We start from the raw sequence: 22,827 nt of genomic DNA on the forward strand, positions 1-22,827 counted from the left end.
CTCTACAATTATTATTTGTAAACCACTCAAAAATGTAATCTACTTTTATAAGTACTTGTTAACTAAAATGTAGGTATTCTTGTTAAGTGATGGGGAATCCTTTTTTGTTCAACGTTTCACCACAGATAAAGAAGACTGCACTAAAGGCACTGAGGACAAGTCATCTCCACTAAGTCAGTTTTTCAATATTTGTAAGATAAGTAGGTGCTGTTGTTTAGTGGTCAAAGCTCCTGTCTCATAACTAGGATGTCCTGTGTTTAAATTCCAGCAACAATTTAGATTTAGTCCAAACTTTTAAAATTCAATTTCTTCAAGTAAACGTTCAAAAAAGTTTAAAAACAAGAGTAGTGTTCTGTTGACTTTAGAATGCTTGATCTCCAAATGAAACAAACACTTGGTGTTTTGCAGAATTTGAAAGTAATACCATAAATGAATAGGGGAAAAGAGAATGTCAAAGAAAAGGAAAGAGACGACAAATAAATTAAGAGTTCAATTTAACCAATGCATTTTACTCACAACACATAATTCAATCTTCTATGAGTAGGGTAAGTCACTCATTAAGGAAGTATTCTTAAATAAATTTGATCTTCTCACCTATAGCGTTTGACAACAGAGTTAGATCAACTTAGAAAAGAAAATAAAAAAAACAGATTTCTACTGCACTCCATTCTACTAGCAATTGCAGTATACTTTGTCATGAAAGTTCTCTGGCTTAGTTGCTTTGACTTCCCGTCTAATAAACAGGAGATCCTGAGTTCAAATCTCCACAATACCGTGCTCTTTTTCATAGTTAAATAACAGATTATTTTCATTAGATGATCCTTTGATATAATGTTAAAATGAAAAATTTGAGTAACTTACTATTGAACAGTTCATCTTAATACTAAATAAAATTCCGAGTATTTTCGAGATGACAGAAGCAAGACTGTGAATGTAAAATGAAGGGTATATCAAAGAGGAAGATAAATATAAAATAAAGTGCTAGAGTTGAAGAAGAAAAGTGATACAATCCTCTACAATAATAATTTGTGAGCCACTGAAAAGTGTAGTCTACTTTTATGAATACTTTTTAACTAAATCTTAGGTACTCTTCTTAAGTGATGGGGAATTCTTTTATGTTTAACGTAATAACACATATAAAAAAAGACTCCACAGAAGGTATTGAAAAGCAATAATGGCAACTAAGTCAGTTATTCAATCATTTCAAGAGTAAGAGGTGCTGTGGCTTAGTGGGTAAAGCACCTGTCTCGTAAACAGGAAATCCTGAGTTCAAATCACAGCAGCACCTCAGTATTGCACCAAACTTGTAGAATTTAATTTTTTCAAGTAAATATTAAATACAGTTTCAAAACAAGAGTAGTGTCCTGTTCACTTTAGAATGCTTCATCTCATAATGAAAAAAGCACTTGGTATTTTGCAGAATTTCAAAGCAATGCAATGAATGAATAAGGGAAATGAGAATTATAACAAAGAGGAAAGAGAAGAAAATTCAATTTAGAGTTGAATTTTTGTAATGCATTTCACTCACAAGACATAATTCAATATTCTAAAAGAACGGTAAGCCACCTCTTAAGGAAAATTTTTTAAATAAATTTAGTGTTCTCACCTATAGTGTTTAAGAAGAGAGTTGTGGGAACTTAGAAAAGAAAATGAAAAAAAAATGATTTCTATTTCACTCCATTCAGCTAACTATTCCAGTGACGTTTGTCAAGCAGGTTCTGTGGCTTAGCTGGTTAAAGCACCTGTCTAGTAAACAGGAGATCCTGAGTTCAAATCTCAGCAGCACCTTGATATTTTTATTCTTAAATTACAGATAAGTTTCCTTAGATTCTCTCTGATACAATTAAAAAATGAAAAATCTGAGTCATCTTACTAATAGACAGTTCATCTTAATATTAAATAAAATTCAGTGAATTTTCATGGTAACAGAAGCAAAACTTTGAATGTAAAATGAAGAGTAAATCAAATAGCAAGGTATATATGAACTAAAACCTTAGAGTTGAAGAAAACTGATGTATTCCTCTACAATTATTATTTGTAAACCACTCAAAAATGTAATCTACTTTTATAAGTACTTGTTAACTAAAATGTAGGTATTCTTGTTAAGTGATGGGGAATCCTTTTTTGTTCAACATTTCACCACAGATAAAGAAGACTGCACTAAAGGCACTGAGGACAAGTCATCTCCACTAAGTCAGTTATTCAATATTTGTAAGATAAGTAGGTGCTGTTGTTTAGTGGTCAAAGCTCCTGTCTCATAACTAGGATGTCCTGTGTTTAAATTCCAGCAACAATTTAGATTTAGTCCAAACTTTTAACATTCAATTTCTTCAAGTAAACGTTCAATAAAGCTTAAAAACAAGATTAGTGTTCTGTTGACTTTAGAATGCTTGATCTCCAAATGAAACAAACACTTGGTGTTTTGCAGAATTCGAAAGTAATACCATAAATAAATGGGGGAAAAGAGAATGTCAAATAAAAGGAAAGAGACAACAAATAAATTAAGAGTTCAATGTAACCAATGCATTTTACTCACAACACATAATTCAATCTTCTATAAGTAGGGTAAGTCACTCATTAAGGAAGTATTCTTAAATAAATTTGATTTTCTCACCTATAGAGTTTGACAACAGAGTTGGATCAACTTAGAAAAATAAATAAAAAAAAAACAGATTTCTACTGCACTCCATTCTACTAACAATTGCAGTAAGTTTTGTCATGAAAGTTCTCTGGCTTAGTTGCTTTGACTGCCCGCCTAATAAACAGGAGATCCTGAGTTCAAATCTCCACAACGCTGTGCTCTTTTTCATAGTTAAATAACAGATTATTTTCATTAGATGATCCTTTGATATAATGTTAAAATGAAAAATTTGAGTAACTTACTATTGAACAGTTCATCTTAATACTAAATAAAATTCCGAGTATTTTCGAGATGACAGAAGCAAGACTGTGAATGTAAAATGAAGGGTATATCAAAGAGGAAGATAAATATAAAATAAAGTGCTAGAGTTGAAGAAGAAAGGTGATACAATCCTCTACAATAATAATTTGTGAGCCACTGAAAAATGTAGTCTACTTTTATGAATACTTTTTAACTAAATCTTAGGTACTCTTCTTAAGTGATGGGGAATTCTTTTATGTTTAACGTAATAACACAGATAAAAAAAGACTCCACAGAAGGTATTGAAAAGCAATAATGGCAACTGAGTCAGTTATTCAATCATTTTAAGAGTAAGAGGTGCTGTGGCTTAGTGGTTAAAGCACCTGTCTCGTAAACAGGAAATCCTGAGTTCAAATTTCAGCAGCACCTCAGTTTTGCTCCAAACTTATAGAATTGAATTTTTTCAAGTAAATATTAAATACAGTTTCAAAACAAGAGTAGTGTCCTGTTCACTTTAGAATGCTTCATCTCATAATGAAAAAAGCACTTGGTATTTTGCAGAATTTCAAAGCAATGCAATGAATGAATAAGGGAAATGAGAATTATAACAAAGAGGAAAGAGAAGAAAATTCAATTTAGAGTTGAATTTTGTAATGCATTTCACTCACAAGACATAATTCAATATTCTAAAAGAACGGTAAGCCACCTCTTAAGGAAGAATTTTTAAATAAATTTAGTGTTCTCACCAATAGTGTTTAAGAAGAGAGTTGTGGGAACTTAGAAAAGAAAATGAAAAAAAATGATTTCTATTTCACTCCATTCAGCTATCTATTCCAGTGAAGTTTGTCAAGCAGGTGCTGTGGCTTAGCTGGTTAAAGCGCCTGTCTAGTAAACAAGAGATCTTGAGTTCAAATCTCAGCAGCACCTTGATATTTTTATTCTTAAATTACAGATCAGTTTCCTTAGATACTCTCTGATACAATTAAAAAATGAAAAATCTGAGTCATCTTACTAATAGACAGTTCATCTTAATATTAAATAAAATTCAGTGAATTTTCATGGTAACAGAAGCAAAACTTTGAATGTAAAATGAAGAGTAAATCAAATAGCAAGGTATATATGAAGTAAAACCTTAGAGTTGAAGACAACTGATGTATTCCTCTACAATTATTATTTGTAAACCACTCAAAAATGTAATCTACTTTTATAAGTACTTGTTAACTAAAATGTAGGTACTCTTGTTAAGTGATGGGGAATCCTTTTTTGTTCAACGTTTCACCACAGATAAAGGAGACTGCACTAAAGGCTCTGAGGACAAGTCATCTCCACTAAGTCAGTTATTCAATATTTGTAAGATAAGTAGGTGCTGTTGTTTAGTGGTCAAAGCTCCTGTCTCATAACTAGGATGTCCTGTGTTTAAATTCCAGCAACAATTTAGATTTAGTCCAAACTTTTAACATTCAATTTCTTCAAGTAAACGTTCAATAAAGCTTAAAAACAAGAGTAGTGTTCTGTTGACTTTAGAATGCTTGATCTCCAAATGAAACAAACACTTGGTGTTTTGCAGAATTCGAAAGTAATACCATAAATGAATAGGGGAAAAGAGAATGTCAAAGAAAAGGAAAGAGACGACAAATAAATTAAGAGTTCAATTTAACCAATGCATTTTACTCACAACACATAATTCAATCTTCTATAAGTAGGGTAAGTCACTCATTAAGGAAGTATTCTTAAATAAATTTGATTTTCTCACCTATAGAGTTTGACAACAGAGTTGTATCAACTTAGAAAAGAAAATTAAAAAAAACAGATTTCTACTGCACTCCATTCTACTAGCAATTGCAGTAAGCTTTGTCATGAAAGTTCTCTGGCTTAGTTGCTTTGACTGCCCGTCTAATAAACAGGAGATCCTGAGTTCAAATCTCCACAACGCCGTGCTCTTTTTCATAGTTAAATAACAGATTATTTTCATTAGATGATCCTTTGATATAATGTTAAAATGAAAAATTTGAGTAACTTACTATTGAACAGTTCATCTTAATACTAAATAAAATTCCGAGTATTTTCGAGATGACAGAAGCAAGACTGTGAATGTAAAATGAAGGGTATATCAAAGAGGAAGATAAATATAAAATAAAGTGCTAGAGTTGAAGAAGAAAAGTGATACAATCCTCTACAATAATAATTTGTGAGCCACTGAAAAATGTAGTCTACTTTTATGAATACTTTTTAACTAAATCTTAGGTACTCTTCTTAAGTGATGGGGAATTCTTTTATGTTTAACGTAATAACACAGATAAAAGAAGACTCCACAGAAGGTATTGAAAAGCAATAATGGCAACTAAGTCAGTTATTCAATCATTTTAAGAGTAAGAGGTGCTGTGGCTTAGAGGTTAAAGCACCTGTCTCGTAAACAGGAAATCCTGAGTTCAAATCTCAGCAGCACCTCAGTTTTGCTCCAAACTTTTAGAATTGAATTTTTTCAAGTAAATATTAAATACAGTTTCAAAACAAGAGTAGTGTCCTGTTCACTTTAGAATGCTTCATCTCATCATGAAAAAAGCAATTGGTATTTTGCAGAATTTCAAAGCAATGCAATGAATGAATAAGGGAAATGAGAATTATAACAAAGAGGAAAGAAAAGAAAATTCAATTTAGAGTTGAATTTTTGTAATGTATTTCACTCACAAGACATAATTCAATATTCTAAAAGAACGGTAAGCCACCTCTTAAGGAAGAATTTTTAAATAAATTTAGTGTTCTCACCAATAGTGTTTAAGAAGAGAGTTGTGGGAACTTAGAAAAGAAAATGAAAAAAAAATGATTTCTATTTCACTCCATTCAGCTAACTATTCCAGTGATGTTTGTCAAGCAGGTGCTGTGGCTTAGCTGGTTAAAGCGCCTGTCTAGTAAACAGGAGATCCTGAGTTCAAATCTCAGCAGCACCTTGATATTTTTATTCTTAAATTACAAATCAGTTTCCTTAGATACTCTCTGATACAATTAAAAAATGAAAAATCTGAGTCATCTTACTAATAGACAGTTCATCTTAATATTAAATAAAATTCAGTGAATTTTCGTGGTAACAGAAGCAAAACTTTGAATGTAAAATGAAGAGTAAATCAAATAGCAAGGTATAAATGAACTAAAACCTTAGAGTTGAAGACAACTGATGTATTCCTCTACAGTTATTATTTGTAAACCACTCAAAAATGTAATCTACTTTTATAAGTACTTGTTAACTAAAATGTAGGTATTCTTGTTAAGTGATGGGGAATCCTTTTTTGTTCAACATTTCACCACAGATAAAGAAGACTGCACTACAGGCACTGAGGACAAGTCATCTCCACTAAGTCAGTTATTCAATATTTGTAAGATAAGTAGGTGCTGTTGTTTAGTGGTCAAAGCTCCTGTCTCATAACTAGTATGTCCTGTGTTTAAATTCCAGCAACCATTTAGATTTAGTCCAAACTTTTAAAATTCAATTTCTTCAAGTAAACGTTCAAAAAAGTTTAAAAACAAGAGTAGTGTTCTGTTGACTTTAGAATGCTTGATCTCCAAATGAAACAAACACTTGGTGTTTTGCAGAATTTGAAAGTAATACCATAAATGAATAGGGGAAAAGAGAATGTCAAAGAAAAGGAAAGAGACGACAAATAAATTAAGAGTTCAATTTAACCAATGCATTTTACTCACAACACATAATTCAATCTTCTATAAGTAGGGTAAGTCACTCATTAAGGAAGTATTCTTAAATAAATTTGATCTTCTCACCTATAGAGTTTGACAACAGAGTTGGATCAACTTAGAAAAGAAAATAAAAAAAACAGATTTCTACTGCACTCCATTCTACTAGCAATTGCAGTAAACTTTGTCATGAAAGTTCTCTGGCTTAGTTGCTTTGACTTCCCGTCTAATAAACAGGAGATCCTGAGTTCAAATCTCCACAACACCGTGCTCTTTTTCATAGTTAAATAACAGATTATTTTCATTAGATGATCGTTTGATATAATGTTAAAATGAAAAATTTGAGTAACTTACTATTGAACAGTTCATCTTAATACTAAATAAAATTCCGAGTATTTTCGAGATGACAGAAGCAAGACTGTGAATGTAAAATGAAGGGTATATCAAAGAGGAAGATAAATATAAAATAAAGTGCTAGAGTTGAAGAAGAAAAGTGATACAATCCTCTACAATAATAATTTGTGAGCCACTGAAAAGTGTAGTCTACTTTTATGAATACTTTTTAACTAAATCTTAGGTACTCTTCTTAAGTGATGGGGAATTCTTTTATGTTTAACGTAATAACACATATAAAAAAAGACTCCACAGAAGGTATTGAAAAGCAATAATGGCAACTAAGTCAGTTATTCAATAATTTCAAGAGTAAGAGGTGCTGTGGCTTAGTGGGTAAAGCACCTGTCTCGTAAACAGGAAATCCTGAGTTCAAATCACAGCAGCACCTCAGTATTGCACCAAACTTATAGAATTTAATTTTTTCAAGTAAATATTAAATACAGTTTCAAAACAAGAGTAGTGTCCTGTTCACTTTAGAATGCTTCATCTCATAATGAAAAAAGCACTTGGTATTTTGCAGAATTTCAAAGCAATGCAATGAATGAATAAGGGAAATGAGAATTATAACAAAGAGGAAAGAGAAGAAAATTCAATTTAGAGTTGAATTTTTGTAATGCATTTCACTCACAAGACATAATTCAATATTCTAAAAGAACGGTAAGCCACCTCTTAAGGAAGAATTTTTAAATAAATTTAGTGTTCTCACCTATAGTGTTTAAGAAGAGAGTTGTGGGAACTTAGAAAAGAAAATGAAAAAAAAATGATTTCTATTTCACTCCATTCAGCTAACTATTCCAGTGACGTTTGTCAAGCAGGTTCTGTGGCTTAGCTGGTTAAAGCACCTGTCTAGTAAACAGGAGATCCTGAGTTCAAATCTCAGCAGCACCTTGATATTTTTATTCTTAAATTACAGATCAGTTTCCTTAGATTCTCTCTGATACAATTAAAAAATGAAAAATCTGAGTCATCTTACTAATAGACAGTTCATCTTAATATTAAATAAAATTCAGTGAATTTTCATGGTAACAGAAGCAAAACTTTGAATGTAAAATGAAGAGTAAATCAAATAGCAAGGTATATATGAACTAAAACCTTAGAGTTGAAGAAAACTGATGTATTCCTCTACAATTATTATTTGTAAACCACTCAAAAATGTAATCTACTTTTATAAGTACTTGTTAACTAAAATGTAGGTATTCTTGTTAAGTGATGGGGAATCCTTTTTTGTTCAACATTTCACCACAGATAAAGAAGACTGCACTAAAGGCACTGAGGACAAGTCATCTCCACTAAGTCAGTTATTCAATATTTGTAAGATAAGTAGGTGCTGTTGTTTAGTGGTCAATGCTCCTGTCTCATAACTAGGATGTCCTGTGTTTAAATTCCAGCAACAATTTAGATTTAGTCCAAACTTTTAACATTCAATTTCTTCAAGTAAACGTTCAATAAAGCTTAAAAACAAGAGTAGTGTTCTGTTGACTTTAGAATGCTTGATCTCCAAAAGAAACAAACACTTGGTGTTTTGCAGAATTCGAAAGTAATACCATAAATAAATGGGGGAAAAGAGAATGTCAAATAAAAGGAAAGAGACAACAAATAAATTAAGAGTTCAATGTAACCAATGCATTTTACTCACAACTCATAATTCAATCTTCTATAAGTAGGGTAAGTCACTCATTAAGGAAGTATTCTTAAATAAATTTGATTTTCTCACCTATAGAGTTTGACAACAGAGTTGGATCAACTTAGAAAAAAAAATAAAAAAAAAACAGATTTCTTCTGCACTCCATTCTACTAACAATTGCAGTAAGTTTTGTCATGAAAGTTCTCTGGCTTAGTTGCTTTGACTGCCCGCCTAATAAACAGGAGATCCTGAGTTCAAATCTCCACAACGCTGTGCTCTTTTTCATAGTTAAATAACAGATTATTTTCATTAGATGATCCTTTGATATAATGTTAAAATGAAAAATTTGAGTAACTTACTATTGAACAGTTCATCTTAATACTAAATAAAATTCCGAGTATTTTCAAGATGACAGAAGCAAGACTGTGAATGTAAAATGAAGGGTATATCAAAGAGGAAGATAAATATAAAATAAAGTGCTAGAGTTGAAGAAGAAAGGTGATACAATCCTCTACAATAATAATTTGTGAGCCACTGAAAAATGTAGTCTACTTTTATGAATAGTTTTTAACTAAATCTTAGGTACTCTTCTTAAGTGATGGGGAATTCTTTTATGTTTAACGTAATAACAGAGATAAAAAAAGACTCCACAGAAGGTATTGAAAAGCAATAATGGCAACTGAGTCAGTTATTCAATCATTTTAAGAGTAAGAGGTGCTGTGGCTTAGTTGTTAAAGCACCTGTCTCGTGAACAGGAAATCCTGAGTTCAAATCTCAGCAGCACCTCAGTTTTGCTCCAAACTTATAGAATTGAATTTTTTCAAGTAAATATTAAATACAGTTTCAAAACAAGAGTAGTGTCCTGTTTAGTTTAGAATGCTTCATCTCATAATGAAAAAAGCACTTGGTATTTTGCAGAATTTCAAAGCAATGCAATGAATGAATATGGGAAATGAGAATTATAACAAAAAGGAAAGAGAAGAAAGTTCAATTTAGAGTTGAATTTTTGTAATACATTTCACTCACAAGACATAATTCAATATTCTAAAAGAACGGTAAGCCACCTCTTAAGGAAGAATTTTTAAATAAATTTAGTGTTCTCACCTATAGTGTTTAAGAAGAGAGTTGTGGGAACTTAGAAAAGAAAATGAAAAAAAAATGATTTCTATTTCACTCCATTCAGCTAACTATTCCAGTTACATTTGTCAAGCAGGTGCTGTGGCTTAGCTGGTTAAAGCGCCTGTCTAGTAAACAGGAGATCCTGAGTTCAAATCTCAGCGGCACCTTGATATTTTTATTCCTAAATTACAGATCAGTTTCCTTAGATACTGTCTGATACAATTAAAAAATGAAACATCTGAGTCATCTTACTAATAGACAGTTCATCTTAATATTAAATAAAATTCAGAGAATTTTCATGGTAACAGAAGCAAAACTTTGAATGTAAAATGAAGAGTAAATCAAATAGCAAGGTATATATGAACTAAAACCTTAGAGTTGAAGACAACTGATGTATTCCTCTACAATTATTATTTGTAAACCACTCAAAAATGTAATCTACTTTTATAAGTACTTGTTAACTAAAATGTAGGTATTCTTGTTAAGTGATGGGGAATCCTTTTTTGTTCAACGTTTCACCACAGATAAAGAAGACTGCACTAGAGGCACTGAGGACAAGTCATCTCCACTAAGTCAGTTATTCAATATTAGTAAGATAAGTAGGTGCTGTTGTTTAGTGGTCAAAGCTCCTGTCTCATAACTAGGATGTCCTGTGTTTAAATTCCAGCAACAATTTAGATTTAGTCCAAACTTTTAAAATTCTATTTCTTCAAGTAAACGTTCAGTAAAGCTTAAAAACAAGAGTAGTGTTCTGTTGACTTTAGAATGCTTGATCTCCAAATGAAACAAACACTTGGTGTTTTGCAGAATTCGAAAGTAATACCATAAATGAATAGGGGAAAAGAGAATGTCAAAGAAAAGGAAAGAGCCGACAAATAAATTAAGAGTTCAATTTAACCAATGCATTTTACTCACAACACATAATTCAATCTTCTATAAGTAGGGTAAGTCACTCATTAAGGAAGTATTCTTAAATAAATTTGATTTTCTCACCTATAGAGTTTGACAACAGAGTTGTATCAACTTAGAAAATAAAATAAAATAAAAAAAAACAGATTTCTACTGCACTCCATTCTACTAGCAATTGCAGTAAACTTTGGCATGAAAGTTCTCTGGCTTAGTTGCTTTGACTGCCCGTCTAATAAACAGGAGATCCTGAGTTCAAATCTCTGCAACACCGTGGTCTTTTTCATAGTTAAATAACAGATTATTTTCATTAGATGATCCTTTGATATAATGTTAAAATGAAATATTTGAGTAACTTACTATTGAACAGTTCATCTTAATACTAAATAAAATTCCGAGTATTTTCGAGATGACAGAAGCAAGACTGTGAATGTAAAATGAAGGGTATATCAAAGAAGAAGATAAATATAAAATAAAGTGCTAGAGTTGAAGAAGAAAAGTGATACAATCCTCTACAATAATAATTTGTGAGCCACTGAAAAATGTAGTCTACTTTTATGAATACTTTTTAACTAAATCTTAGGTACTCTTCTTAAGTGATGGGGAATTCTTTTATGTTTAACGTAATAACACAGAAAAAAAAAGATTCCACAGAAGGTAATGAAAAGCAATAATGGCAACTAAGTCAGTTATTCAATCATTTTAAGAATAAGAGGTGCTGTGGCTTAGTGGTTAAAGTGTCTGTCTTGTAAAAAAGAAATCCTGAGTTCAAATCTCAGCAGCACCTCAGTTTTGCTCCTAACTTATAGAATTGAATTTTTTCAAGTAAATATTAAATACAGTTTCAAAACAAGAGTAGTGTCCTGTTTAGTTTAGAATGCTTCATCTCATAATGAAAAAAGCACTTGGTATTTTGCAGAATTTCAAAGCAATGCAATGAATGAATAAGGGAAATGAGAATTATAACAAAAAGGAAAGAGAAGAAAGTTCAATTTAGAGTTGAATTCTTGTAATGCATTTCACTCACAAGACATAATTCAATATTCTAAAAGAACGGTAAGCCACCTCTTAAGGAAGAATTTTTAAATAAATTTAGTGTTCTCACCTATAGTGTTTAAGAAGAGAGTTGTGGGAACTTAGAAAAGAAAATGAAAAAAAAATGATTTCTATTTCACTCCATTCAGCTAACTATTCCAGTTACATTTGTCAAGCAGGTGCTGTGGCTTAGCTGGTTAAAGCGCCTGTCTAGTAAACAGGAAATCCTGAGTTCAAATCTCAGCAGCACCTTGATATTTTTATTCCTAAATTACAGATCAGTTTCCTTAGATACTGTCTGATACAATTAAAAAATGAAACATCTGAGTCATCTTACTAATAGACAGTTCATCTTAATATTAAATAAAATTCAGAGAATTTTCATGGTAACAGAAGCAAAACTTTGAATGTAAAATGAAGAGTAAATCAAATAGCAAGGTATATATGAACTAAAACCTTAGAGTTGAAGACAACTGATGTATTCCTCTACAATTATTATTTGTAAACCACTCAAAAATGTAATCTACTTTTATAAGTACTTGTTAACTAAAATGTAGGTATTCTTGTTAAGTGATGGGGAATCCTTTTTTGTTCAACGTTTCACCACAGATAAAGAAGACTGCACTAGAGGCACTGAGGACAAGTCATCTCCACTAAGTCAGTTATTCAATATTTGTAAGATAAGTAGGTGCTGTTGTTTAGTGGTCAAAGCTCCTGTCTCATAACTAGGATGTCCTGTGTTTAAATTCCAGCAACAATTTAGATTTAGTCCAAACTTTTAAAATTCTATTTCTTCAAGTAAACGTTCAGTAAAGCTTAAAAACAAGAGTAGTGTTCTGTTGACTTTAGAATGCTTGATCTCCAAATGAAACAAACACTTGGTGTTTTGCAGAATTCGAAAGTAATACCATAAATGAATAGGAATAACGAGAATGTCAAAGAAAAGGAAAGAGCCGACAAATAAATTAAGAGTTCAATTTAACCAATGCATTTTACTCACAACACATAATTCAATCTTCTATAAGTAGGGTAAGTCACTCATTAAGGAAGTATTCTTAAATAAATTTGATTTTCTCACCTATAGAGCTTGACAACAGAGTTGTATCAACTTAGAAAATAAAATAAAAAAAAACAGATTTCTACTGCACTCCATTCTACTAGCAATTGCAGTAAACTTTGTCATGAAAGTTCTCTGGCTTAGTTGCTTTGACTGCCCGTCTAATAAACAGGAGATCCTGAGTTCAAATCTCTGCAACACCGTGGTCTTCTTCATAGTTAAATAACAGATTATTTTCATTAGATGATCCTTTGATATAATGTTAAAATGAAATATTTGAGTAACTTACTATTGAACAGTTCATCTTAATACTAAATAAAATTCCGAGTATTTTCGAGATGACAGAAGCAAGACTGTGAATGTAAAATGAAGGGTATATCAAAGAAGAAGATAAATATAAAATAAAGTGCTAGAGTTGAAGAAGAAAAGTGATACAATCCTCTACAATAATAATTTGTGAGCCACTGAAAAATGTAGTCTACTTTTATGAATACTTTTTAACTAAATCTTAGGTACTCTTTTTAAGTGATGGGGAATTCTTTATGTTTAACGTAATTACACAGATTAAAAAAGATTCCACAGAAGGTAATGAAAAGCAATAATGGCAACTAAGTCAGTTATTCAATCATTTTAAGAGTAAGAGGTGCTGTGGCTTAGTGGTTAACGTGTCTGTCTCGTAAAAAGGAAATCCTGAGTTCAAATCTCAGCAGCACCTCAGTTTTGCTCCAAACTTATAGAATTGAATTTTTTCAAGTAAATATTAAATACAGTTTCAAAACAAGAGTAGTGTCCTGTTCACTTTAGAATGCTTCATCTCATAATGAAAAAAGCACTTGGTATTTTGCAGAATTTCAAAGCAATGCAATGAATGAATAAGGGAAATGAGAATTATAACAAAGAGGAAAGAGAAGAAAATTCAATTTAGAGTTGAATTTTGTAATGCATTTCACTCACAAGACATAATTCAATATTCTAAAAGAACGGTAAGCCACCTCTTAAGGAAGAATTTTTAAATAAATTTAGTGTTCTCACCAATAGTGTTTAAGAAGAGGGTTGTGGGAACTTAGAAAAGAAAATGAAAAAAAATGATTTCTATTTCACTCCATTCAGCTATCTATTCCAGTGAAGTTTGTCAAGCAGGTGCTGTGGCTTAGCTGGTTAAAGCGCCTGTCTAGTAAACAGGAGATCTTGAGTTCAAATCTCAGCAGCACCTTGATATTTTATTCTTAAATTACAGATCAGTTTCCTTAGATACTCTCTGATACAATTAAAAAATGAAAAATCTGAGTCATCTTACTAATAGACAGTTCATCTTAATATTAAATAAAATTCAGTGAATTTTCATGGTAACAGAAGCAAAACTTTGAATGTAAAATGAAGAGTAAATCAAATAGCAAGGTATATATGAAGTAAAACCTTAGAGTTGAAGACAACTGATGTATTCCTCTACAATTATTATTTGTAAACCACTCAAAAATGTAATCTACTTTTATAAGTACTTGTTAACTAAAATGTAGGTACTCTTGTTAAGTGATGGGGAATCCTTTTTTGTTCAACGTTTCACCACAGATAAAGGAGACTGCACTAAAGGCTTTGAGGACAAGTCATCTCCACTAAGTCAGTTATTCAATATTTGTAAGATAAGTAGGTGCTGTTGTTTAGTGGTCAAAGCTCCTGCCTCATAACTAGGATGTCCTGTGTTTAAATTCCAGCAACAATTTAGATTTAGTCCAAACTTTTAACATTCAATTTCTTCAAGTAAACGTTCAATAAAGCTTAAAAACAAGAGTAGTGTTCTGTTGACTTTAGAATGCTTGATCTCCAAATGAAACAAACACTTGGTGTTTTGCAGAATTCGAAAGTAATACCATAAATGAATAGGGGAAAAGAGAATGTCAAAGAAAAGGAAAGAGACGACAAATAAATTAAGAGTTCAATTTAACCAATGCATTTTACTCACAACACATAATTCAATCTTCTATAAGTAGGGTAAGTCACTCATTAAGGAAGTATTCTTAAATAAATTTGATTTTCTCACCTATAGAGTTTGACAACAGAGTTGTATCAACTTAGAAAAGAAAATTAAAAAAAAAAGATTTCTACTGCACTCCATTCTACTAGCAATTGTAGTAAACTTTGTCATGAAAGTTCTCTGGCTTAGTTGCTTTGAATGCCCGTCTAATAAACAGGAGATCCTGAGTTCAAATCTCCACAACGCCGTGCTCTTTTTCATAGATAAATAACAGATTATTTTCATTAGATGATCCTTTGATATAATGTTAAAATGAAAAATTTGAGTAACTTACTATTGAACAGTTCATCTTAATACTAAATAAAATTCCGAGTATTTTCGAGATGACAGAAGCAAGACTGTGAATGTAAAATGAAGGGTATATCAAAGAGGAAGATAAATATAAAATAAAGTGCTAGAGTTGAAGAAGAAAAGTGATACAATCCTCTACAATAATAATTTGTGAGCCACTGAAAAATGTAGTCTACTTTTATGAATACTTTTTAACTAAATCTTAGGTACTCTTCTTAAGTGATGGGGAATTCTTTTATGTTTAACGTAATAACACAGATAAAAGAAGACTCCACAGAAGGAATTGAAAAGCAATAATGGCAACTAAGTCAGTTATTCAATCATTTTAAGAGTAAGAGGTGCTGTGGCCTAGAGGTTAAAGCACCTGTCTCGTAAACAGGAAATCCTGAGTTCAAATCTCAGCAGCACCTCAGTTTTGCTCCAAACTTATAGAATTGAATTTTTTCAAGTAAATATTAAATACAGTTTCAAAACAAGAGTAGTGTCCTGTTCACTTTAGAATGCTTCATCTCATCATGAAAAAAGCAATTGGTATTTTGCAGAATTTCAAAGCAATGCAATGAATGAATAAGGGAAATGAGAATTATAACAAAGAGGAAAGAAAAGAAAATTCAATTTAGAGTTGAATTTTTGTAATGTATTTCACTCACAAGACATAATTCAATATTCTAAAAGAACGGTAAGCCACCTCTTAAGGAAGAATTTTTAAATAAATTTAGTGTTCTCACCAATAGTGTTTAAGAAGAGAGTTGTGGGAACTTAGAAAAGAAAATGAAAAAAAAATGATTTCTATTTCACTCCATTCAGCTAACTATTCCAGTGATGTATGTCAAGCTGGTGCTGTGGCTTAGCTGGTTAAAGCGCCTGTCTAGTAAACAGGAGATCCTGCGTTCAAATCTCAGCAGCACCTTGATATTTTTATTCTTAAATTACAAATCAGTTTCCTTAGATACTCTCTGATACAATTAAAAAATGAAAAATCTGAGTCATCTTACTAATAGACAGTTCATCTTAATATTAAATAAAATTCAGTGAATTTTCGTGGTAACAGAAGCAAAACTTTGAATGTAAAATGAAGAGTAAATCAAATAGCAAGGTATAAATGAATTAAAACCTTAGAGTTGAAGACAACTGATGTATTCCTCTACAGTTATTATTTGTAAACCACTCAAAAATGCAATCTACTTTTATAAGTACTTGTTAACTAAAATGTAGGTATTCTTGTTAAGTGATGGGGAATCCTTTTTTGTTCAACATTTCACCACAGATAAAGAAGACTGCACTACAGGCACTGAGGACAAGTCATCTCCACTAAGTCAGTTATTCAATATTTGTAAGATAAGTAGGTGCTGTTGTTTAGTGGTCAAAGCTCCTGTCTCATAACTAGTATGTCCTGTGTTTAAATTCCAGCAACAATTTAGATTTAGTCCAAACTTTTAAAATTCAATTTCTTCAAGTAAACGTTCAAAAAAGTTTAAAAACAAGAGTAGTGTTCTGTTGACTTTAGAATGCTTGATCTCCAAATGAAACAAACACTTGGTGTTTTGCAGAATTTGAAAGTAATACCATAAATGAATAGGGGAAAAGAGAATGTCAAAGAAAAGGAAAGAGACGACAAATAAATTAAGAGTTCAATTTAACCAATGCATTTTACTCACAACACATAATTCAATCTTCTATAAGTAGGGTAAGTCACTCATTAAGGAAGTATTCTTAAATAAATTTGATCTTCTCACCTATAGAGTTTGACAACAGAGTTGGATCAACTTAGAAAAGAAAATAAAAAAAACAGATTTCTACTGCACTCCATTCTACTAGCAATTGCAGTAAACTTTGTCATGAAAGTTCTCTGGCTTAGTTGCTTTGACTTCCCGTCTAATAAACAGGAGATCCTGAGTTCAAATCTCCACAATACCGTGCTCTTTTACATAGTTAAATAACAGATTATTTTCATTAGATGATCCTTTGATATAATGTTAAAATGAAAAATTTGAGTAACTTACTATTGAACAGTTCATCTTAATACTAAATAAAATTCCGAGTATTTTCGAGATGACAGAAGCAAGACTGTGAATGTAAAATGAAGGGTATATCAAAGAGGAAGATAAATATAAAATAAAGTGCTAGAGTTGAAGAAGAAAAGTGATACAATCCTCTACAATAATAATTTGTGAGCCACTGAAAAGTGTAGTCTACTTTTATGAATACTTTTTAACTAAATCTTAGGTACTCTTCTTAAGTGATGGGGAATTCTTTTATGTTTAACGTAATAACACATATAAAAAAAGACTCCACAGAAGGTATTGAAAAGCAATAATGGCAACTAAGTCAGTTATTCTATCATTTCAAGAGTAAGAGGTGCTGTGGCTTAGTGGGTAAAGCACCTGTCTCGTAAACAGGAAATCCTGAGTTCAAATCACAGCAGCACCTCAGTATTGCACCAAACTTATAGAATTAAATTTTTTCAAGTAAATATTAAATACAGTTTCAAAACAAGAGTAGTGTCCTGTTCACTTTAGAATGCTTCATCTCATAATGAAAAAAGCACTTGGTATTTTGCAGAATTTCAAAGCAATGCAATGAATGAATAAGGGAAATGAGAATTATAACAAAGAGGAAAGAGAAGAAAATTCAATTTAGAGTTGAATTTTTGTAATGCATTTCACTCACAAGACATAATTCAATATTCTAAAAGAACGGTAAGCCACCTCTTAAGGAAGAATTTTTAAATAAATTTAGTGTTCTCACCTATAGTGTTTAAGAAGAGAGTTGTGGGAACTTAGAAAAGAAAATGAAAAAAAAATGATTTCTATTTCACTCCATTCAGCTAACTATTCCAGTGACGTTTGTCAAGCAGGTTCTGTGGCTTAGCTGGTTAAAGCACCTGTCTAGTAAACAGGAGATCCTGAGTTCAAATCTCAGCAGCACCTTGATATTTTTATTCTTAAATTACAGATCAGTTTCCTTAGATTCTCTCTGATACAATTAAAAAATTAAAAATCTGAGTCATCTTACTAATAGACAGTTCATCTTAATATTAAATAAAATTCAGTGAATTTTCATGGTAACAGAAGCAAAACTTTGAATGTAAAATGAAGAGTAAATCAAATAGCAAGGTATATATGAACTAAAACCTTAGAGTTGAAGAAAACTGATGTATTCCTCTACAATTATTATTTGTAAACCACTCAAAAATGTAATCTACTTTTATAAGTACTTGTTAACTAAAATGTAGGTATTCTTGTTAAGTGATGGGGAATCCTTTTTTGTTCAACATTTCACCACAGATAAAGAAGACTGCACTAAAGGCACTGAGGACAAGTCATCTCCACTAAGTCAGTTATTCAATATTTGTAAGATAAGTAGGTGCTGTTGTTTAGTGGTCAAAGCTCCTGTCTCATAACTAGGATGTCCTGTGTTTAAATTCCAGCAACAATTTAGATTTAGTCCAAACTTTTAACATTCAATTTCTTCAAGTAAACGTTCAATAAAGCTTAAAAACAAGAGTAGTGTTCTGTTGACTTTAGAATGCTTGATCTCCAAATGAAACAAACACTTGGTGTTTTGCAGAATTCGAAAGTAATACCATAAATAAATGGGGGAAAAGAGAATGTCAAATAAAAGGAAAGAGACAACAAATAAATTAAGAGTTCAATGTAACCAATGCATTTTACTCACAACACATAATTCAATCTTCTATAAGTAGGGTAAGTCACTCATTAAGGAAGTATTCTTAAATAAATTTGATTTTCTCACCTATAGAGTTTGACAACAGAGTTGGATCAACTTAGAAAAATAAATAAAAAAAAAACAGATTGCTACTGCACTCCATTCTACTAACAATTGCAGTAAGTTTTGTCATGAAAGTTCTCTGGCTTAGTTGCTTTGACTGCCCGCCTAATAAACAGGAGATCCTGAGTTCAAATCTCCACAACGCTGTGCTCTTTTTCATAGTTAAATAACAGATTATTTTCATTAGATGATCCTTTGATATAATGTTAAAATGAAAAATTTGAGTAACTTACTATTGAACAGTTCATCTTAATACTAAATAAAATTCCGAGTATTTTCGAGATGACAGAAGCAAGACTGTGAATGTAAAATGAAGGGTATATCAAAGAGGAAGATAAATATAAAATAAAGTGCTAGAGTTGAAGAAGAAAGGTGATACAATCCTCTACAATAATAATTTGTGAGCCACTGAAAAATGTAGTCTACTTTTATGAATACTTTTTAACTAAATCTTAGGTACTCTTCTTAAGTGATGGGGAATTCTTTTATGTTTAACGTAATAACACAGATAAAAAAAGACTCCACAGAAGGTATTGAAAAGCAATAATGGCAACTGAGTCAGTTATTCAATCATTTTAAGAGTAAGAGGTGCTGTGGCTTAGTGGTTAAAGCACCTGTCTCGTAAATAGGAAATCCTGAGTTCAAATCTCAGCAGCACCTCAGTTTTGCTCCAAACTTATAGAATTGAATTTTTTCAAGTAAATATTAAATACAGTTTCAAAACAAGAGTAGTGTCCTGTTCACTTTAGAATGCTTCATCTCATAATGAAAAAAGCACTTGGTATTTTGCAGAACTTCAAAGCAATGCAATGAATGAATAAGGGAAATGAGAATTATAACAAAGAGGAAAGAGAAGAAAATTCAATTTAGAGTTGAATTTTGTAATGCATTTCACTCACAAGACATAATTCAATATTCTAAAAGAACGGTAAGCCACCTCTTAAGGAAGAATTTTTAAATAAATTTAGTGTTCTCACCAATAGTGTTTAAGAAGAGAGTTGTGGGAACTTAGAAAAGAAAATGAAAAAAAATGATTTCTATTTCACTCCATTCAGCTATCTATTCCAGTGAAGTTTGTCAAGCAGGTGCTGTGGCTTAGCCGGTTAAAGCGCCTGTCTAGTAAACAGGAGATCTTGAGTTCAAATCTCAGCAGCACCTTGATATTTTTATTCTTAAATTACAGATCAGTTTCCTTAGATACTCTCTGATACAATTAAAAAATGAAAAATCTGAGTCATCTTACTAATAGACAGTTCATCTTAATATTAAATAAAATTCAGTGAATTTTCATGGTAACAGAAGCAATACTTTGAATGTAAAATGAAGAGTAAATCAAATAGCAAGGTATATATGAAGTAAAACCTTAGAGTTGAAGACAACTGATGTATTCCTCTACAATTATTATTTGTAAACCACTCAAAAATGTAATCTACTTTTATAAGTACTTGTTAACTAAAATGTAGGTACTCTTGTTAAGTGATGGGGAATCCTTTTTTGTTCAACGTTTCACCACAGATAAAGGAGACTGCACTAAAGGCTCTGAGGACAAGTCATCTCCACTAAGTCAGTTATTCAATATTTGTAAGATAAGTAGGTGCTGTTGTTTAGTGGTCAAAGCTCCTGTCTCATAACTAGGATGTCCTGTGTTTAAATTCCAGCAACAATTTAGATTTAGTCCAAACTTTTAACATTCAATTTCTTCAAGTAAACGTTCAATAAAGCTTAAAAACAAGAGTAGTGTTCTGTTGACTTTAGAATGCTTGATCTCCAAATGAAACAAACACTTGGTGTTTTGCAGAATTCGAAAGTAATACCATAAATGAATAGGGGAAAAGAGAATGTCAAAGAAAAGGAAAGAGACGACAAATAAATTAAGAGTTCAATTTAACCAATGCATTTTACTCACAACACATAATTCAATCTTCTATAAGTAGGGTAAGTCACTCATTAAGGAAGTATTCTTAAATAAATTTGATTTTCTCACCTATAGAGTTTGACAACAGAGTTGTATCAACTTAGAAAAGAAAATAAAAAAAAACAGATTTCTACTGCACTCCATTCTACTAGCAATTGCAGTAAGCTTTGTCATGAAAGTTCTCTGGCTTAGTTGCTTTGACTGCCCGTCTAATAAACAGGAGATCCTGAGTTCAAATCTCCACAACGCCGTGCTCTTTTTCATAGTTAAATAACAGATTATTTTCATTAGATGATCCTTTGATATAATGTTAAAATGAAAAATTTGAGTAACTTACTATTGAACAGTTCATCTTAATACTAAATAAAATTCCGAGTATTTTCGAGATGACAGAAGCAAGACTGTGAATGTAAAATGAAGGGTATATCAAAGAGGAAGATAAATATAAAATAAAGTGCTAGAGTTGAAGAAGAAAAGTGATACAATCCTCTACAATAATAATTTGTGAGCCACTGAAAAATGTAGTCTACTTTTATGAATACTTTTTAACTAAATCTTAGGTACTCTTCTTAAGTGATGGGGAATTCTTTTATGTTTAACGTAATAACACAGATAAAAGAAGACTCCACAGAAGGTATTGAAAAGCAATAATGGCAACTAAGTCAGTTATTAAATCATTTTAAGAGTAAGAGGTGCTGTGGATTAGAGGTTAAAGCACCTGTCTCGTAAACAGGAAATACTGAGTTCAAATCTCAGCAGCACCTCAGTTTTGCTCCAAACTTATAGAATTGAATTTTTTCAAGTAAATATTAAATACAGTTTCAAAACAAGAGTAGTGTCCTGTTCACTTTAGAATGCTTCATCTCATCATGAAAAAAGCAATTGGTATTTTGCAGAATTTCAAAGCAATGCAATGAATGAATAAGGGAAATGAGAATTATAACAAAGAGGAAAGAAAAGAAAATTCAATTTAGAGTTGAATTTTTGTAATGTATTTCACTCACAAGACATAATTCAATATTCTAAAAGAACGGTAAGCCACCTCTTAAGGAAGAATTTTTAAATAAATTTTGTGTTCTCACCAATAGTGTTTAAGAAGAGAGTTGTGGGAACTTAGAAAAGAAAATGAAAAAAAAATGATTTCAATTTCACTCCATTCAGCTAACTATTCCAGTGATGTTTGTCAAGCAGGTGCTGTGGCTTAGCTGGTTAAAGCACCTGTCTAGTAAACAGGAGATCCTGAGTTCAAATCTCAGCAGCACCTTGATATTTTTATTCTTAAATTACAAATCAGTTTCCTTAGATACTCTCTGATACAATTAAAAAATGAAAAATCTGAGTCATCTTACTAATAGACAGTTCATCTTAATATTAAATAAAATTCAGTGAATTTTCGTGGTAACAGAAGCAAAAATTTGAATGTAAAATGAAGAGTAAATCAAATAGCAAGGTATAAATGAACTAAAACCTTAGAGTTGAAGACAACTGATGTATTCCTCTACAGTTATTATGTGTAAACCACTCAAAAATGTAATCTACTTTTATAAGTACTTGTTAACTAAAATGTAGGTATTCTTGTTAAGTGATGGGGAATCCTTTTTTGTTCAACATTTCACCACAGATAAAGAAGACTGCACTACAGGCACTGAGGACAAGTCATCTCCACTAAGTCAGTTATTCAATATTTGTAAGATAAGTAGGTGCTGTTGTTTAGTCGTCAAAGCTCCTGTCTCATAACTAGTATGTCCTGTGTTTAAATTCCAGCAACAATTTAGATTTAGTCCAAACTTTTAACATTCAATTTCTTCAAGTAAACGTTCAATAAAGCTTAAAAACAAGAGTAGTGTTCTGTTGACTTTAGAATGCTTGATCTCCAAATGAAACAAACACTTGGTGTTTTGCAGAATTCGAAAGTAATACCATAAATGAATAGGGGAAAAGAGAATGTCAAAGAAAAGGAAAGAGACGACAAATAAATTAAGAGTTCAATTTAACCAATGCATTTTACTCACAACACATAATTCAATCTTCTATAGGTAGGGTAAGTCACTCATTAAGGAAGTATTCTTAAATAAATTTGATTTTCTCACCTATA

General features: G+C 31.3%; 20 non-coding genes across 20 annotated transcripts; all 20 read left to right on the plus strand.

Moving 5' to 3' along the window:
* Positions 1-1,215: 1,215 nt before the first annotated feature.
* Positions 1,216-1,288, plus strand: TRNAT-CGU (transfer RNA threonine (anticodon CGU)). The gene has a single exon. It is a non-coding gene; the product is annotated as a tRNA-Thr (tRNA).
* A 426-nt stretch (positions 1,289-1,714) lies between these two features.
* On the plus strand, positions 1,715-1,788 carry TRNAT-AGU (transfer RNA threonine (anticodon AGU)). Its single transcript has one exon. It is a non-coding gene; the product is annotated as a tRNA-Thr (tRNA).
* Positions 1,789-3,237: 1,449 nt separating this feature from the next.
* Positions 3,238-3,310, plus strand: TRNAT-CGU (transfer RNA threonine (anticodon CGU)). The gene has a single exon. It is a non-coding gene; the product is annotated as a tRNA-Thr (tRNA).
* A 424-nt stretch (positions 3,311-3,734) lies between these two features.
* On the plus strand, positions 3,735-3,808 carry TRNAT-AGU (transfer RNA threonine (anticodon AGU)). The gene has a single exon. It is a non-coding gene; the product is annotated as a tRNA-Thr (tRNA).
* A 1,448-nt stretch (positions 3,809-5,256) lies between these two features.
* Positions 5,257-5,329, plus strand: TRNAT-CGU (transfer RNA threonine (anticodon CGU)). Its single transcript has one exon. It is a non-coding gene; the product is annotated as a tRNA-Thr (tRNA).
* A 426-nt stretch (positions 5,330-5,755) lies between these two features.
* Positions 5,756-5,829, plus strand: TRNAT-AGU (transfer RNA threonine (anticodon AGU)). Its single transcript has one exon. It is a non-coding gene; the product is annotated as a tRNA-Thr (tRNA).
* Positions 5,830-7,276: 1,447 nt separating this feature from the next.
* On the plus strand, positions 7,277-7,349 carry TRNAT-CGU (transfer RNA threonine (anticodon CGU)). Its single transcript has one exon. It is a non-coding gene; the product is annotated as a tRNA-Thr (tRNA).
* Positions 7,350-7,775: 426 nt separating this feature from the next.
* On the plus strand, positions 7,776-7,849 carry TRNAT-AGU (transfer RNA threonine (anticodon AGU)). The gene has a single exon. It is a non-coding gene; the product is annotated as a tRNA-Thr (tRNA).
* Positions 7,850-9,298: 1,449 nt separating this feature from the next.
* TRNAT-CGU (transfer RNA threonine (anticodon CGU)) lies at positions 9,299-9,371 on the plus strand. The gene has a single exon. It is a non-coding gene; the product is annotated as a tRNA-Thr (tRNA).
* Positions 9,372-9,797: 426 nt separating this feature from the next.
* On the plus strand, positions 9,798-9,871 carry TRNAT-AGU (transfer RNA threonine (anticodon AGU)). The gene has a single exon. It is a non-coding gene; the product is annotated as a tRNA-Thr (tRNA).
* Positions 9,872-11,324: 1,453 nt separating this feature from the next.
* On the plus strand, positions 11,325-11,397 carry TRNAT-UGU (transfer RNA threonine (anticodon UGU)). The gene has a single exon. It is a non-coding gene; the product is annotated as a tRNA-Thr (tRNA).
* Positions 11,398-11,823: 426 nt separating this feature from the next.
* Positions 11,824-11,897, plus strand: TRNAT-AGU (transfer RNA threonine (anticodon AGU)). The gene has a single exon. It is a non-coding gene; the product is annotated as a tRNA-Thr (tRNA).
* A 1,944-nt stretch (positions 11,898-13,841) lies between these two features.
* On the plus strand, positions 13,842-13,915 carry TRNAT-AGU (transfer RNA threonine (anticodon AGU)). The gene has a single exon. It is a non-coding gene; the product is annotated as a tRNA-Thr (tRNA).
* Positions 13,916-15,362: 1,447 nt separating this feature from the next.
* Positions 15,363-15,435, plus strand: TRNAT-CGU (transfer RNA threonine (anticodon CGU)). Its single transcript has one exon. It is a non-coding gene; the product is annotated as a tRNA-Thr (tRNA).
* Positions 15,436-15,861: 426 nt separating this feature from the next.
* Positions 15,862-15,935, plus strand: TRNAT-AGU (transfer RNA threonine (anticodon AGU)). The gene has a single exon. It is a non-coding gene; the product is annotated as a tRNA-Thr (tRNA).
* A 1,447-nt stretch (positions 15,936-17,382) lies between these two features.
* On the plus strand, positions 17,383-17,455 carry TRNAT-CGU (transfer RNA threonine (anticodon CGU)). The gene has a single exon. It is a non-coding gene; the product is annotated as a tRNA-Thr (tRNA).
* Positions 17,456-17,881: 426 nt separating this feature from the next.
* Positions 17,882-17,955, plus strand: TRNAT-AGU (transfer RNA threonine (anticodon AGU)). The gene has a single exon. It is a non-coding gene; the product is annotated as a tRNA-Thr (tRNA).
* A 1,449-nt stretch (positions 17,956-19,404) lies between these two features.
* TRNAT-CGU (transfer RNA threonine (anticodon CGU)) lies at positions 19,405-19,477 on the plus strand. Its single transcript has one exon. It is a non-coding gene; the product is annotated as a tRNA-Thr (tRNA).
* A 424-nt stretch (positions 19,478-19,901) lies between these two features.
* Positions 19,902-19,975, plus strand: TRNAT-AGU (transfer RNA threonine (anticodon AGU)). Its single transcript has one exon. It is a non-coding gene; the product is annotated as a tRNA-Thr (tRNA).
* Positions 19,976-21,922: 1,947 nt separating this feature from the next.
* Positions 21,923-21,996, plus strand: TRNAT-AGU (transfer RNA threonine (anticodon AGU)). Its single transcript has one exon. It is a non-coding gene; the product is annotated as a tRNA-Thr (tRNA).
* Positions 21,997-22,827: the final 831 nt, after the last annotated feature.

The sequence above is a fragment of the Pleurodeles waltl genome, chromosome 8, assembly GCF_031143425.1.
Source record: "Pleurodeles waltl isolate 20211129_DDA chromosome 8, aPleWal1.hap1.20221129, whole genome shotgun sequence".
Lineage (NCBI taxonomy): Eukaryota > Metazoa > Chordata > Amphibia > Caudata > Salamandridae > Pleurodeles > Pleurodeles waltl.